The sequence below is a fragment of the Microtus pennsylvanicus genome, chromosome 2, assembly GCF_037038515.1.
Source record: "Microtus pennsylvanicus isolate mMicPen1 chromosome 2, mMicPen1.hap1, whole genome shotgun sequence".
NCBI classification, from domain to species: Eukaryota; Metazoa; Chordata; class Mammalia; order Rodentia; family Cricetidae; genus Microtus; species Microtus pennsylvanicus.
This window is the reverse complement of record NC_134580.1, coordinates 130,109,694-130,126,577: the sequence shown is the minus strand read 5'-3', so window position 1 is coordinate 130,126,577 and position 16,884 is coordinate 130,109,694. Positions and strand designations below refer to the sequence as shown.

General features: G+C 40.9%; 1 protein-coding gene across 2 annotated transcripts in view; it reads right to left on the bottom strand.

Moving 5' to 3' along the window:
- Raly (RALY heterogeneous nuclear ribonucleoprotein) overlaps nt 1-16,884 on the bottom strand; it is a 76,808-nt gene that overhangs the window by 48,737 nt on the left and 11,187 nt on the right. The window lies entirely within an intron of this gene.

Sequence of the window (16,884 nt, the reverse complement as noted above, 5' to 3'; positions counted from 1 at the left end):
TTTGTAGACAACCAGACTGGCCTTGAACTCACAAAGATCCACCTGCCTCTGCCTCCTGAATGCTGGGATTAAAGAAAGAAGATGCCACCAATGCCTAGTCAGCTATCAGCCTATTGTTACACAGAGTTCACAAAGACACATTATTTTTCTGTAACCACTTTCTTACTTTTCTGTGACAAATACAGACAAAGTCACTTAAGGGAAGGCTCAGTAGTTAAAAGCACTTGTTGCTCTTGCAGAGGACCAGTGTTTAGTTCCAGGCACCCACAAGGCAGTTTACAACCACCTATGACTTCAATTCCAGGTGATCCAACGCCCTCTTCCATCAGGCACATATGTGATACAATACATGCATGCAGACAAAGACATATAAAATAAAAATAAATCTGCTTTTTAAAAGCCAGTTATGGGAAGAAGAGTCTACTTTGGCTTTAAGATGGAATACAGGGAGCTGAAGAGATGGCTCAGAGGTTAAGAGCACTTGTTCTTGCAGAGGACCAAGGTCCAATTCCTAACACCCACATGGTGACACACAACCATCCATACCTCCAGTCTAAAGCCCAGCAGGAACCCGGCACACATATGATACAAAGACATATGAGCAAAACATTCTCACACAGAAAACATTTTTTAAAAAAGCAGATAGACAGATAGATAGACTGAGAGACAGACAAAGGGAAACAGAACAGACAAAATGATTTAGTAGATAAAGGCACTTTATGGAGCCTGACCACCTGAGTTTCATCCACAGGAACCAAAAGGCGGAAGAGGAAAACTGACTTACCAAGAGGTTTGTCCTCTGACCTATATGCACACTCACACATACACAACTAAATTAATAAGTCAATATTAGAAAGAAATAAGGAGAGTTCACATGGAGAGTGAGGGGGGCATAACAGCACACCGTGGCAGGAAGCAGAGGGCAGGAAAAGGGGCTGGGCTATATAACCTCAAGCTCTCCCACAGTAACCTGCTTCCTCTAGGGAGGCTCCAGTTACAAAAGTTGTCTACACCCTTCCAAAACAGCATCACCAGATGTATTTTTGGTCAAATACATGAACTTACAAGGGACATTTCACTTGCAAACCACAACACAACTGGACCACATTTCTTCTTAAACCATTTACTTGTTTAGTGGGGGTGGCGGTATCTTGCACATGAATATGCTATGGTACATGTGTGGAGGTTGGAAGACAACTTGCAGGAGTCAGTTCTCTCCCTTACCATGTGGGCCCCAGGTATTAAACTCAGGTTGTCATACTTGACAGCAAGTTCTCTTACCAACTGAGTCATCTTCCTGCCCACCCCCCACCAACTAAAGACTGATTTTATTTGGGGGCTAGAGAGGTGGCTGAGTGCCTAAGAGTATTTACTTGCTGTTTTTCCAGAGGGACCCATTTGTTTCCTAAAACCTGTATCAGACATAAACACTTGTCAAATGCAGCTCCAAGGCCCTCTTCTGACCTCTGTGGATACACACACACACACACATATGGCACTCACTCACACAAACATATACCCACAAATAAAAATAAGAAAAATAAATCTTAACACACAAAAATAAAAATCATCAAGTATTATGATTTATTTTTCTTACTTTTATTTATGTGCTTTATGTGAATGTCAAATGTGTGCAGGTACCCATGGAAGCCAGAAAACATCAAAACCACTAAACCAACAGTTACAGGTAGTTGTAAGTCACTGGATGTGGGTGCTAGGGGCCTTACTGTGCTACTCTGGAAGAACAGCATGTGTTCTCCATCACTTAATCACTAAGCCATTTCTTCAGCCCGAAGACTATATTCTAAAGGTTTAGATTATTAACAAGTAGGCCTGTCCTGAATTATCTGATCAAAGCACCTTATACAGTAATATGGAGACCTTTCTGGAAATTAGCGTTTACTGTGTCTTGGATGTGTATTCTACCCGTTTCTGGGAACCACATTACTATGGCCTATTTAACTGCAAGTTAAGACTGAAGAGAATTACTTCTCCCTTAGGCCATGCTATTTATTTTAGAGCATTCCATCTAAAAATAGGGAACAGATTCTACAAAAGTAAAAGGAAACAGGAATATAAGTAGAGACTAAGGGAAAATAAGTTATAAAGTAATATAAAATTATGGAAACACTGGAGCTTGGACAGCAAAGGTAGGATAATCAAGCAAAAGCCCAGGGAGGGAGAAAGGGGAAAGAGGTAGAAGGCTATAAACTTGACAGAAACAATCATTTCTGTATTTGTTAACAAATATTTAAATAATATGTCTTTACAGATCCCTTGGTTGTTTACAATAAATGATTTCCAAAGTCTAAAGGAAGGCTACTTGAAAGAAGGTACTGAAGCTATCTTCCTGAGGAAAGGGGACTAAGGAGTAACCAGAGCGAGAGAGAACAGCTCCAAGCTCCCTTCCAGCAATGCTCACCAGTAGAGGGCCTCCTCCAATCCACTTCTGCTATAATCAATACTTCTGGGCTCACAACTGCCCACACACAGGGAATGAAAGATTAAAACAGAGCAATCAGTCATTGTCCATAGACAAGCTGGCATATGGATTTGCTAGTTCTAGTCCAGCTGCCCCAACCTCCCACTTTCAAAGCTGCCCTCAACCCTTTTTCTCTGAGTCCTGCTTTTCTTAGCCTTGCAGTTCTTGTAAGACTCCTCCCATTCACAAAGACACCTAACCTTGACTAGAATAATAAATCCAAATGCTGTATTGCTTCAAGAAGATCTCACAACATAAAAATTCAGTCAGGTAACAAAGTCGTCCAGCAAAATCCTTCCCTACTCCCTAACGAAGATGAGTATCAGAATGCCTGGCAAAACCAGTAACAACATCAGACAATAAGAACATAATATATGCCACAAAGATTGAAATTCAATCCAGGTAGCCTCCAGCCTGCCTGGAGGAATGCCCTAAGAATATAACAGATGTGCAAATTCTTGCCTTTGCATATTCTGGGAACTAAGTAAGAACATTTTTCCTTTCTCAGCTGAAGCTGCCTCCAGTTTTCCCCTCCTCCTTCCCTAAGAACCAATCCTGCAGAAATTATCAAGGGAGGCACAAGTAATTACTGTTTTCTTTTCTCCATGCTAATGAGACAGTTGGATGGTTCCCCCTCCCCCTCTAGAGCTAGAAGGAGAATCTCAGGCTTTATAATCAGAAACCAACACACCAAAGCTCAAGCCAGACAGTATTCTGTGCAATTGAGACTATACAGAAGATAGCTTTTCTATCTCTGTGAGAGCAGAACTGAAGGACTGTACCACCTAACAAGTGAGGTCATCAATGAACCTCCTTATTCCCAACCAGCATGCTTTTCACATTATCCAGACTTTGTGATGTAGAACCAATATGGGGTTCCCTCAATGTGGGGGCTGGAACTGTAGGTTTCAAGTTCATGTCAGTTTTGAACCAACAATAACAATGTAATGTAGATGTGAACTCAACCCAAGAAACCAAGGCCTGGGGTGAAATACCAGGATCTGAGACAATGATAATCTTATACTCCTACACCAAATTAACACCAAGGGGGAATAGGATAGTTGCACAAAAATTAAAAATAGAATGTGTAGCTTTTAGTTGGGATTCAGATCATATATATGAAGGGAAGACTATCTTACAGGAAGAAGGAATCCCAGGTATAGTAAGACCCTAAAGTGTCTATACTAGGATCTCAGGCTGCTCGATACCAGATGAAGAAACTGGGGGGGGGGGGGGGGCGGGGGGGTGCTTTACTTTTTGAGACTCATTTCTTGCCTCTCCCTAGCTACTATAGCTGTATCATTTCAGGCTGGGACTGAGAAATTTAAATTCAGTTATCAAACTAATTATAATTTCTTCCCCTCCCCATAAGGCCTGGGTATCAACCTTTCCTCCCCGTTATCTTATACTAGGCTATCCGTAGGGCAAGATCTTGCGGAGCTCTAGCAACCATTCGGGACAGTCAGCTGACCATCAATCAGGCTTTACTACTTAAATAGGCTCAGGTCCATTTGAAAGCCCCCACCTTTGTCAACTGCCTTGAACTTAGATCCTTCCCAAAAGCACATCTCAACTCCAGGCCAGCCTTGCCCAATAGCCAGTCTCCAAAGGCTATTTATTTGCTACCATTTCCATTGAGTTCATTCTTTTTCCAAGCTCCTATAAGAAAAGGTAGCAAAGTACAGTTGAAGTAGCAAGAAAATAGATTTCACTTTGACCCCTGACTGGAGCACCCAAACTGGTGAGAGTGCTTGGATCACTCCTGTTTTCTTGTCTATTTCCTCCACCACTTCCCTACTCTTAATGACTCAATCAATGAAAAACACTGTCTACAGCAAATGATAAACTATAAAATGAAGTTCTGTGCGTGTACTTGTACGTGTGTATGTGTGTGTACACAAAGAGGAGGAGGAATACATAATTTGCCCAGTTCTGTACCTGGTTGTTCTTCCTGTATCTCGGATTTTCAAGGCCAAGTGTCTGCCTACACTGAACTTAACTGCCCACTCTGGAAACATGTTTTGCTGAAACTCTTGCAACAGCTGGATCTGACTCCCAGGGTTGGTTCCACTCCAAGTAACTGAGTTCTGCCAATTCCTAGACTCCTGCTATTAAGAGCAGCTACAGACGGCTAGTCTTCAGTTAAAGGTGGTGAATCTTAAGCACACGAAGATGCATGCATAAACTCATACTCAACATTGAAGGAGAAGGGAACTTCAGGAAAAGGTTAAAAAGAAAAAGGATGTGCTCTTTGACACTGATTCCTTGAAGAGAAATCCCAAATCTCCAAAGGTGAACATCTGTACTGTAACTTAAAAGAACCAAAGATATCCACCAAGATGGACTGTATCCTAAAACCATGAGCCTCTTCTTCCTGAAGTTACTTGTCAGCTACTAGCTGATTAAACTAACAGATTAAAAAAGAAAAAATGGTGGGACCTGAGGCAAAGTCTCAGCAGTTAAGAGATCTTCCGGAGGACCAGAATTATAATTCTCAACACCCACAATGGGCAGCTCACAGTCACCTATATATAACCTCAACTCCAGGAGATTCAACACCCTCTTCTAGCCTCTGCAGGTACCCACGTGCATATGTGCATATACACATAATACATATATACATAAGTAAAAATAATAATCCTTTTTAAAAACCAAATGGAATCACTGCTGCATTAAACCTGACCCACGTGGTTTGCAGGATTTGGAAGAGATTTGCAGGAGCTATACAAGAAAAGAACTGAAGACTAGAAAAGAACTAGAATGATATAAGCAGAGCTTAATGGGTCATTGTGGAAGGTTATTCTAAAGGACCTCCAAGAGTGGAAAGAAAACACAAATGCAAATAGTAAAGACAAGAGAAAGGCCTGGTCAAATGGCTCAGTAGGCAAGACATTTGCCACACAAGCCTGATAACTCAAGATTCAATCCCCAGAACCAACATAAAACTTCACAAAGCTGCCTCTGACCTCCACACTTGCACTAAAGGCACTGTATGCCCTGCCCCCCCATTCTTCGATATATATATATATGTTTTAAAGAATTTATTTTGGCTCAAAGTTTCAGGGTAGACACTACAGCAAGAGCATGTACTGGGCACACTATAACCATAATTAGCAGGTGGGGCTGAGACTAATACTGATGCTTAGTTTACTTTTTCCTTCTTATTCAGTCTGGGACCCTCAGCCTATAAGATGATGCTATCCACATGCTGTTAAGTCTTTCCGAAAACGCCTTCATAAATATACCCAGAGGTATGCTCCCATGGCAATTCTAAATCCCAAACTGACAATGAAGATTAGCTACCTCTATAGGAATGGACTAGAAACCATTAATGTTTCAACTGTGGTAAAACATCTGGCTACATATTGTCTTTGTCCTAAAAAAACATGAATATGGTGAATTTAAATAATAAACTAATGTGGTAGAAGAAATCTCATGACAGTATAACACTCAGGTTGTGGTATGGTTACTGCTTGTTGCATTTACCTAGGTTTACAGCAAGAGAAAGCAAGAAGTAAAGCAAAAAGATGGAAATTAAGAAAAGAAGCTTGAATCGGGTTAAAGTTGAGAAGAGGGTTATGTGGACAAAGTAGCTGTCAGTTGTTGAAAATATTAGCACTGTTAAAGAGAAACCTCATGTTCTGCACTGGGACAATAAGAAAGACGGCATGAGTGCAGGACTCAGTCTATTGACAACTCTGGGCAATCCTGCCCAAGTGTCACTTAGGGAAGCGTTTTCTGCCCATCAAGAACAGAAGCAGCAGTTATAACCCAAGAGGACCATACTATATCTCAAGCTGGAAGAACCTGGTGTCACCCACTGGTGCTGGTTTACTAATATGCAAAGTACAAATTCAAATCAGTTAAAGCACAGGTCATAATCCCAGCACTAAACAGAGGTTGTAAGGTTTGTTGTTTGCCCCCACTGGGTTTTCAGTCTTACTTCTAGCCCATCACTGTTTACTATCCTCTCAACCTACACTTTTAGAATGGAAATGTTTCCTTTGTGCCACTGTATATATTGGAAATATGTAACTTTGTTTTTTTAATATTTTCAAGGGCTCACAGCTAAGAGTGTGTCTCATGGCTTAGGTGAGAATTTGGACTTACAAGGACTTTTAAAGATATACAGAATATATTTCTCATTTTTAAATGTTAAAAAAAAAAACATCACACTGATCCACCCCATCTGATGGTACTGTGGTACCTTCAGAAGGTGAAGCCTAGCTGGAAGAGGTGAAGCTTTCTAGAAGAGGGTCATTGTGATGTGGGCCCTAAGGCTTCATCTGGTTACTTACACTCTTATTGCTCTGCTGAGAGCCACTTCCACCTTGCCATTCCATGATGGGACTGTACCTTGAAATGTTAAGCAAAATAAACTCTTCCTATAACTTCCTTTGGTTGTTGCTGTGATAAACACTCTGACTAAAGCAACACAGAAGAGGAAATGATTTATTTGGTTATACTTCCAGGTCACAATCCATCCCTAAGGAAAGTCAGGGCCAGAACCACAGAGGAACACTGCTTGCTGGCTCTCACTCTGGATCATGTTTAACTAGCTTTCTTACACAGCCCAAGACCACCTGTCTAGTGGCAGTGCTGCTCTTGGTGGGCTGATCCCTCCCGCATTAATTAATAAGATGATCTACCACAAGCATAACCACAAACCAATCTGATGTAGACAATTCTTCAACTGAAGGTCTCCAGTCACATGACTGACTACAGACTGCATTGACAAGTGATGCTAACAATACAAATGTCAATCAGTGCTTATGCTAGTTTCTGGCTAGGGATAAATTCAGCCTTTGGTTTTTGGCAGTTGAAGGATAGAAACAAATTCAATCTGGCTACAACAAATGTCAGCAGTAATGAAGAAAAAGGGTACATGGTATTTTGAAATTACTATGAGCTCTTCCCCCACACCTCCAGACACTTTCATTCACCAAATCCTCTGACCAACTTCTTTTTGAGAAACGGTCTCACTATGTATCCCTGGCAGTCCTTGAACTCAGAGAGGTCCACCTGCCTCTGCCTCCCAACTGCTGGGATTAAATGTTACACCACACTCACCATCCCTAACCTAACTATTTTCTATGACATTTGTTTTTCCACCTGGAGGATTTACAAAATTCCGTAAGGAAGAATCAAACTGGTGAGGCTTTTCTATATCCTACTTACTACATTATACTCATCTGAGCCTCTAAGTAGTTAGATGACCGGGACAAGGTTATACAGCTAATAAAAGTACATTAGTAGGTGCCCACATATCAAATGCCTTTTTCTGACTACGTTGATGATGTTTCAACAACGTTGGTTTTTACAAACTTCAGAGGCAGACAGGACAAGTGTTATCTGTTAAATCACATTGTTTATTTTAATATTACCAACCTATTTCAGGCTTAGTTCTAACATTTATCTTCTCTCAGAAATCCTATATAATTAACTAACTCAGATATCAGCCAATCTTTTCTGTGTAGGGCTGGACGGCTAAACTGTTGGGCTCCGTGGGCCACAACAGCAGTTTCTGTAGTATTCAACACATCACTACAATGCAAAATCAGTTGTAGGTGAACACATAAGTTCTGTGGGTCTGTGGCTGTATACCAGCCTGTAACATAATTTACTGACACTTGTTCTAACTAACCTACTTGTCTCCAATCACTTCTGCCTGAGAATATGCCATATACACTGCTATCTCAGCTCTGTAGCTTCTCAATAAATTCAATTCTCCTTGCCTATTGGGTGAAGTTTAAATTCTACCCTCATCGACCACATCCTTTCCCCGTTCACTACTCACATCACACCAGACTGCTATCTCCTGACAACACCTAACTTGGCCAAGCTATTTCCTAAGACCTGCAGTGCTTTTCTCCATTCCTCTGTTATTCTCCATTTAAGGACAGGCTCAATGAAAACGGCTCTGGTGAGTCTTTGTGGATGATCAGTGGAAAAAAGGAATCCTTTCTCACTTTCCTGACCATCTTCTCCAAGTAAATCTGTCTAGCAGGTATCACCTACATGTTGAGTGTTACAATCAACTTTTCACATGCCTACATGTCTTAATTTACTAGGCACTCTTGAAAGCAGAACCTGTATCTGAAGTATCTATATACTCATTTCTGTATGTCATACATATAAGACACTCAAACTTTCTAACATTGAATAACGTTTATTCTGCCCTGTATAATTTGTCATATACGAATAACTGTCACTGCCTCATCTTGGGAGCAGGGACTGTGTCTTACTCAATTACATCTCTACCTATTAGCATAAAACATAGCAGTCAGTGTCAGGTGACTTACAAGGCTTCTCTGATTCTAGCAGAATTTCTGACTCAGTAGTATCAATTGATTTTTCAGTTTCATGGGCTTGGACCTAGTCCTCACCCCAAGATCTTTTTTGAGGCTAGTCAGGTAACTAGTTAAGACTAGGCATCCATCAAGATTGTACAAAGCTAGAGGAATTGGAGATCTATGAAAAGATTTCTGTTTTCAGACTTCCTTGTTCCTAAACTCAAATTGTTAATGTTTTTGTTTGCTAGCTTTTTGAAGGCTAGTCTTGACTAGCCTTGAATTCCTGGTGATCCTCTTGCCATCAGCCTCCTGCGTGCAAGGATTACAGGTGCTCACTGCCACAGATGGTTAAACAATGTCCTCAATACTAGTCTTAAACTTACCCTAGAACAAGGTCTAGCCCTAGATCAACAGTCCTCTAACCAGTGTCATTTCCTTGATCTTCAGAGCAGAGAATTTCATTCAAAAGCCCAATTTCAACCAAAGGAAAAAAAATAGATGTATGTGGTAACAACCATCTTGATGGCACCTCCAAGGTGCACCTCTACAGAGCCCACCACTACAGCTCCCCTAGCTTGGTAAATCTGTGGGAGCAAAGACCAAGCAGCTGAGAAGAAAATAAAAGAATTTTTCTCAGAAAAGAACCCCATTTCACCAGGGTAAACGAGCCTGTCACCGCCTGGGGGCCTGCCATTTCAGGATTACGGCTGTCAAGTTCTAATTAGGGTAATTAGAGTTAAAAATGTAATTTCATTTCAGAGGTATTTTGAACAGATTCCATTAATTTCTTTTTTAAAAAGCACACAGAGAGGAGGGGCAGACTATATGGAGCTAATGGGATTTTGCCAGAAAAACCAACCAATTTGCCCAGGCCAGAATTCTCAAATCACTGCCAAGAACTCAGTACCTCTGGCAGGCTTGGTACAAAAGACTGCTGGTTTTCAGCTTTTCTCCCTCCTTCCTTCTACAGGATTCTAGAAATTTCGATGGTACCTGCTAATAAATCTGTTACTCCACCTGAAGCCCGACATAACTGCCATCCAAAGGCTACAGCTGAAATGTGGCAAAGGGCAAGGACTCTAATGCCCACTCCTTTACCCTGTGTTCTTGAACAAAACTATGCTTTTGTTTGTGCTGGTCCCTTCCCTACCTTAACTCTTACTTTTCCTTCAAACCACAAGTAAAGCCTGGCATGGTAGCACACACCTTTAAATCCCAGCACTAAGGAGGCAGAGGCAGGCAGATCTCTCTCTGAGTTCGAGGCCTGCCTGGTCTACATGGAGCATTCCAAAAAGGAAAAAAGGAAGAGAGAGAGGAAAAAAAGAAACAAAAAACAAAAACAAAACAAAACAAAATGGGTATGGAGAGATGTTTCATCAGTTAAGAGCACTAGCTGCTCCTCCTGAGGATCTAAGTTCAAATCCTAGCACTCACATGGCAGCTCAAAACTATTTCTAACTCCAGTTCCACGGGATCTGATTCCCTCACATGGACACACATGCAAAACGCCAATGCACATAAAATAAAAATAAATCCTAAAACAAAACAAAAAAGAAACAGGTAAGACCCAAGTGTGGTGGCATATACTTGTCATCCAGCACTTGGGAGGTAAGATAGGAGGCCAGCCTGGACTACATGAAATTCCATCTCAAATAAAAGCACAAATCATTTATGTTCCCCAGGAAATCCCATTATCCTTATACATGATCCTATTAAGGGACACATACCATCTACTATGGTTTGTATCCTTCCTTAAATGATGCTGGATTGTGAAGTTATCTAGGAATTTTTAGCACTAGCCAAAGTCCTAATGCGTAAGACAACACTCATCAAATACTTGTTTTCAGACCATCAAAAGGAGGAATTGGGTTTGGCACAACACAGGTAACAGAACATGCTAAGTCTTTAGGCTCTCAAAGCCTAGAAATATCCTTTACAATTTGGCATCACTCTGAAAGACCGTCCATTGATCCCAAATAATGACTGATCACTCCATTAGAGCCTGCTCATTCCTTAGACCTTGAAAAGTAGTTAAGAAAGCATAAATGCAAGCAGAGCTCTCCCTAATAACTATTATTACCACTGGCTTTAAAAGAAATTTCCTCCAGTCTTTACAGGGTTACAAGGACAGGACCTGATCTTCAATAGAATATATATATGAAGGTAAAGGCAGGCCCTGGTTTTAAAAAAAAAAAAATTCAGCCGCTGGAATTACAGTTGTCTCAAATGTTATTAGACATCACAGACAATGTGCTACGTAACAAGGAACAGTAAAGTCTTTTTGCTTTGACTTCTATAAGCTTCCATTTCCTTTTCTAACCTACTCTGGTAAACTGGAAGAAATAACTATGCAAAAGAGCTTACCCTACCTACTATATAACATTTATTAAGTATTAAATAAGTGACTTCCATTTCAGAGAGAGTCGATAACCAGGCACTATCATGATTTTATAAGGTGAAGGAAAAAATAACAAAGAAGGATACAAGTTCACCAACCTTTTCACAATCTGTTCAGGGCAGCACTGCCTGCTACTGATCCCAGGAGAGGACTACACTTTCCGAACAATGGTGCTAACAATTATAACCAGATCCATTTCATAGTAATCAAGAGTCTCCCAGGTCTGGCTACAAGCCCATCTAGATCCACTTCTAATTAGGAACCACTGCAACACTTCTGACAGATCAGGCTCTAGACAGCCTCTACTGAATGTCCTGAAATGCCCTGCCCATAGGAGACTCTTGCGAGGTAGAAGACTCTAGACTACTTTAGTGAGCGTGTAAAACAAAAATCTGAACTAAATTCCCCATAAAGCAGTCAGATATGGTGGCATATGCATTTAATTCCAGCACTTGGGAAGCTCAACCTTCCTAATGCCGAGAACCTTTAATATCTCATGTTGTGGTGACCCCAACCATAAAAGTGTATTTGTTGCTACTTTGTAACTGTGATTTCACTAATTATAAATGCAAATCTATGATATGCAGCTATCTGATATGACACCCTTGTTGAAGGGGCTTTCCAAAGGGGTCCCAACCCACAGGTGAAGAACTGCTGCTCGAATCCAGCCTTCCTTCTCCTCCACCCTATTTCCAAAAGATCGGTCACAAATGACTCAGCTGACAAACAGTACACTAACTAAGCTGTCAGCAGGCATTTCTTTTAGAAACTAGTTTTTGAAATTAACATGTCTGCTTGGTCCAGGCCAGTGAAGGATACAATGTGAGATACTGTTTCAGGGGAAAAATAATTTTAAATTTTAAAGTCTGCTAGGAAGACAGGCAAACTCAAGGAAGAGAATAGTTGCACCTCTGTGTAAAGAGCATATAAAACATTATTGCATTAAGTGTGGGGCTTGGGCTCAAGTGTCAGTATATGTGCAAGAGGGGAGGATAGCCTGCAAGAAGAGGGTGATGTTCAATATAACAATTTGTCCTACCTATCACGATGTGGGATTTCCCTCTGTATGCTGTGATCACCATTAATCAATAAAGAAACTGCCTTAGCAACCCACTTACTGGGAGAAGATTTTCACCAACCCCGCAACTGACAAAGGTCTGATCTCCAAAATACATAAAGAAATCAAGAAACTAGACCATAAAAGGCTAATCAACCCAATTATAAAATGGGGCACTGAGCTGAACAGAGAATTCTCAACAAAAGAACTTCAAATGGCCAAAAGACACTTAAGGTCATGCTCAACTTCCTTAGCGATCAGGGAAATGCAAATCAAGACAACTTTAAGATACCATCTTACACCTGTCAGAATGGCTAAAATAAAAAACACCAATGATAGCCTTTGCTGGAGAGGTTGTGGAGAAAGGGGTACACTCACCCATTGCTGGTGGGAATGCAAACTTGTGCAACCACTCTGGAAAGCAGTGTTTCGGTTTCTCAGGAAATTCGGGATCAACCTACCCCTGGATCCAGCAATACCACTCTTGGGAATATACCCAAGAGAGGCTCTATCATACAACAAAAGTATATGCTCAACTATGTTCATGGCAGCATTGTTTGTAATAGCCAGAACCTGGAAACAACCTAGATGCCCTTCAATGGAAGAATGGATGAAGAAAGTATGGAATATATACATATTAGAGTACTACTCAGCACTAAAAAACAAGGACTTCTTGAATTTTGCATACAAATGGATGGAAATAGAAAACACTATCCTGAGTGAGGTAAGCCAAACCCAAAAAGAGGAACATGGCATGTACTCACTCATATTTGGTTTCTAGCCATAAATAAAGGACATTGAGCTTATAATTCATGTTCCTAGAGAAGCTAAATCAGAAGGTGAATCCAAAGACAAACACATAGGCATCCTCATGAATATTAACCTTCATCAGGCGATGAAAGGAGACAGAGACAGAGACCCACATTGGAGCACCAGACAGAAATCTCAAGGTCCAAATCAGGAGCAGAAGGAGAGAGAGCACAAGCAAGGAACTCAGGACCGCGAGGGGTGCACCCACACACTGAGACAATGGGGATGTTCTACTGGGAACTCACCAAGGCCAGCTGGCCTGGGTCTGAAAAAGTCTGGGATAAATCCGGACTCTCTGAACATAGCGGACAATGAGGACTACTGAGAACTCAAGAACAATTGCAGTGGGTTTTTGATCCTACTGCACGTACTGGCTTTGGGGGAGCCTAGGCAGTTTGGATGCTCACCTTAGGAGACCTGGATAGAGGTGGGTGGTCCTTGGGCTTCCCACAGGTCAGGGAACCCTGATTGCTCTTCGAGCAGATGAGGGAGGGGGACTTGATCGGGGGAGAGGGAGGGAAATGGGAGGCGGTTGCGGGGAGGAGGCAGAAATCCTTAATAAATAAATAAATTTAAAAAAATAAATAAAAAATAAAATAAAATATTAAAAAAAAATAAAAAAAAAAGAAGAGGAATCACTAAGTTTCCTCTGAGGTCAGTATTTGTCACTATCAGAAAGAAAAAAAAAAGAAACTGCCTTAGACCTATAGCAGGGCAGAACAGAGCTAGGCAAGGAAAACTGAAAGCTGGAGAAAGAAGGCGGAGTTAGCGAGATGACATTGTAGCCCCCTGCCAGGAACAGATGAGCCAGAACCTTACCAGTAAACCACAGCCACGTGGCAATACACAGATTAATAAAAATGGATTAAATTAAGATTTAAGAGCTAGCCAATAAAAAATTAGAGCTAGCCGGGCGGTGGTGGCACATGCCTTTAATCCCAGCACTCGGGAGGCAGAGGCAGGCGGATCTCTGGGAGTTCGAGGCCAGTCTGGTCTACAAGAGCTAGTTCCGGGATGGGCACCAAAGCTACAGAGAAAACCCTGTCTCGAAAAACCAAAAAAAAAAAAAAAAAATTAGAGCTAATAGGCCAATCAGTAATTTAAATAATATAGTTTCTGTGTGATTATTTCCGGTCTGAGCGGCCGGGAACAAACAAGTGGCCTCCTACTACACTATCAAGTCTCTTAGCTTCATTCTTTCTGTAGTAAAACTCATTCAAAACCAAAAAGAAAAACATTTTAAGTGGCTTTTTCAGCCCCAGCTCCCAATAAGAAACATCATGCTGATAGCAGAGACAGCCGGCTCAGAAGCCTTGACTAGGTTAAACAGGAAACAAACAGAATTAGAACGCTAGTGACTGACACCTGTCCTAGTTAACTCAATGAGAACCCCATACATCTATATAGGCCTAGCTCCTAGCTGTATCTTTTCTATTCAATTTTAACACTTCTATGGGGAAAACAGAGACAAACTGAGTATGGCTTTGTCTCCAGTTTGGGCCAAAACTGTAAGTAAGTTTTTTTCTCTTTTATATATTTTATATAATTTTTCTCTTTGTTGGGGCAAGGACCAAACTCAGAGCCAGGCCTCTGGCTAAGAGTTTCAGTAACAGCCTGCCATTTCTGAAATCATTACCTATTTAGCCAAGTCAAAAGTCTAATTCCTTAGCAGACCTATTTAACAGGTCACTAACAGGTATCTCTGATCCACAGATATCTGGTTTAAAAAATCCCAGGTTAGTGCCAACATTCATGCTTTTTAAAACTAGGCAGTGTGGTGAAATACACCTTTAATTCTAGCACTCAGGAAGCAGAGGCTAGTGATGGATCTCTGTGAGCTCAAAGCCAGCCTTAGTCTACACAGGGAATTCCAAGCCAACAAGAGCTATAATAAACTGTCTTTTAAAAAAAAAAATCCAACTGTTCTTAAATTGTCAGGATCTAGTAACATTATATCCACTGGAAAGTCAAAAGGCTTTCTATATTGTTTCGTTGATGTCTTCTTAAAAAAACAAACAAACAAAAACCCACATCTTTCTTGGGTTGGTGACAACTCAGTGATTAGGTGTTTGTCACCAAGCCTCCTTGAAACCCTGTACCCAGTATAAGAAAACTGACTGCTTCCATATGAACCAATGGCATGCATGCACCCTCACATATACAGGGTTTCTCTGTGTTGCTTTGGAGCCTGTCCTAGAACTAACTCTTGTAGACCAGGCTGGCCTCAAACTCACAGAGAATAAGACACTCTGGAGAGATCTAGAAAAGAAAGCACTTGGTTATCCCCGGAGTTAAAAGAACTGTTTTCTCTCAAAGGGGCTGCTTCTCTGAAGTTCACAACTAAAATTTTCTTTGCAAAAGAGCAAAACTGGCATCATTAGATGCCATTGGGAGTGAAAAGTCCCACCTAAATGTTTGCTACCGGGCTGGAGAGATGGCTCAGTGGTTAAGAGCATTGCCTGCTCTTCCAAAGGTCCTGAGTTCAATTCCCAGCAACCACATGGTGGCTCACAACCATCTGTAATGAGGTCTGGTGCCCTCTTCTGGCCTACATACAGACAGAATAATGTACACATAATAAATAAATATTTTTTAAAAAAAAATAAATAAATGTTTGCTACCCCTTGAAGCAGAATTGCACTCCATTATTCTACTGTCTCTGGATTCCTTCAATACTTCCACAAAAGCAAAAACACCTTTGCCCGACAAGAGAAAAAGATTACTTACCCATGAAATAGTAACTTGATCCCAGGAAGGTTTATTGCTAGAAAAACATTTGTTTTGCCGGGCGATGGTGGCACACGCCTTTAATCCCAGCACTCGGGAGGCAGAGGCAGGCGGATCTCTGTGAGTTCGAGGCCAGCCTGGACTACAAGAGCTAGTTCCAGGACAGGAACCAAAAGCTACGGAGAAACCCTGTCTCAAAAATAAAAAAATAAATAAAAAAAATAAAAATTTGTTTTTTATTTACCAGGTTTCCCAAGCTATATTTATGGTTACAGAAAACACACACAGACAGACACACACACGTTTATAGAACAGAATCTACCTCTTAGGGCTGAGGCAGAACTAAAAAGATTTTAAAGGGCTTAACACATAGCTTTGAGTAGCAGCTCTACTAACAAATACATGATACTAAGTATGGCATAATTACAAAACGGGCACATAATTCATTATAGCTATTAATATGAAGGCAGATTCAGAACTCAGATCAGAATTCATTTTGCTTGTTTTTCGAGACAGAGATTCTCTGTGTAGCTTTGAAGCCTATCCTGGAACTCGCTCTGTAGACCAGGTTGGCCTCAAACTCACAGATATCCACTTGCCTCTGCTGGAATTAAAGGTGGGCACCACCATTGCCCGACTTAAAAACAAAACAAACAGATTTTTTTAAACAAATATTCAAATTGCCCAGGAACCTAAAAGCCCTCTGGTTAGTATCTCTAGAAGCTCCAACAGCCCCAGACTTTAACAATGTCCTACACACACAGAATCGAGAGCTTACTGACTAAAGTTTAACATTAGGGATCAGCCAGGATCATCTATTTTCCCCAACCAGGTAATTTAAGGTACATTTTCTAATATTTGCTCATAGAACAAAAAAAAAAAGCTCTAAGACGTGATCTATGTTCATGCCAACCTTCAAAGTGATTTGGTAAAACTACAGAAAATAAACACCCAGCAAGGTTCCACTGGCAGAATAAAAGCTAACAAAGAAATGGTTATTTTTCCCTGAGCAAATTACACAAGTAATAGGTGGGCTGAGACTGAGATCTTTAGGTCTCAGTGTTTCCTTTCCTCCTCTCCTCCTGCACTTTAAAAGAAAATGAACCCTCTACATACG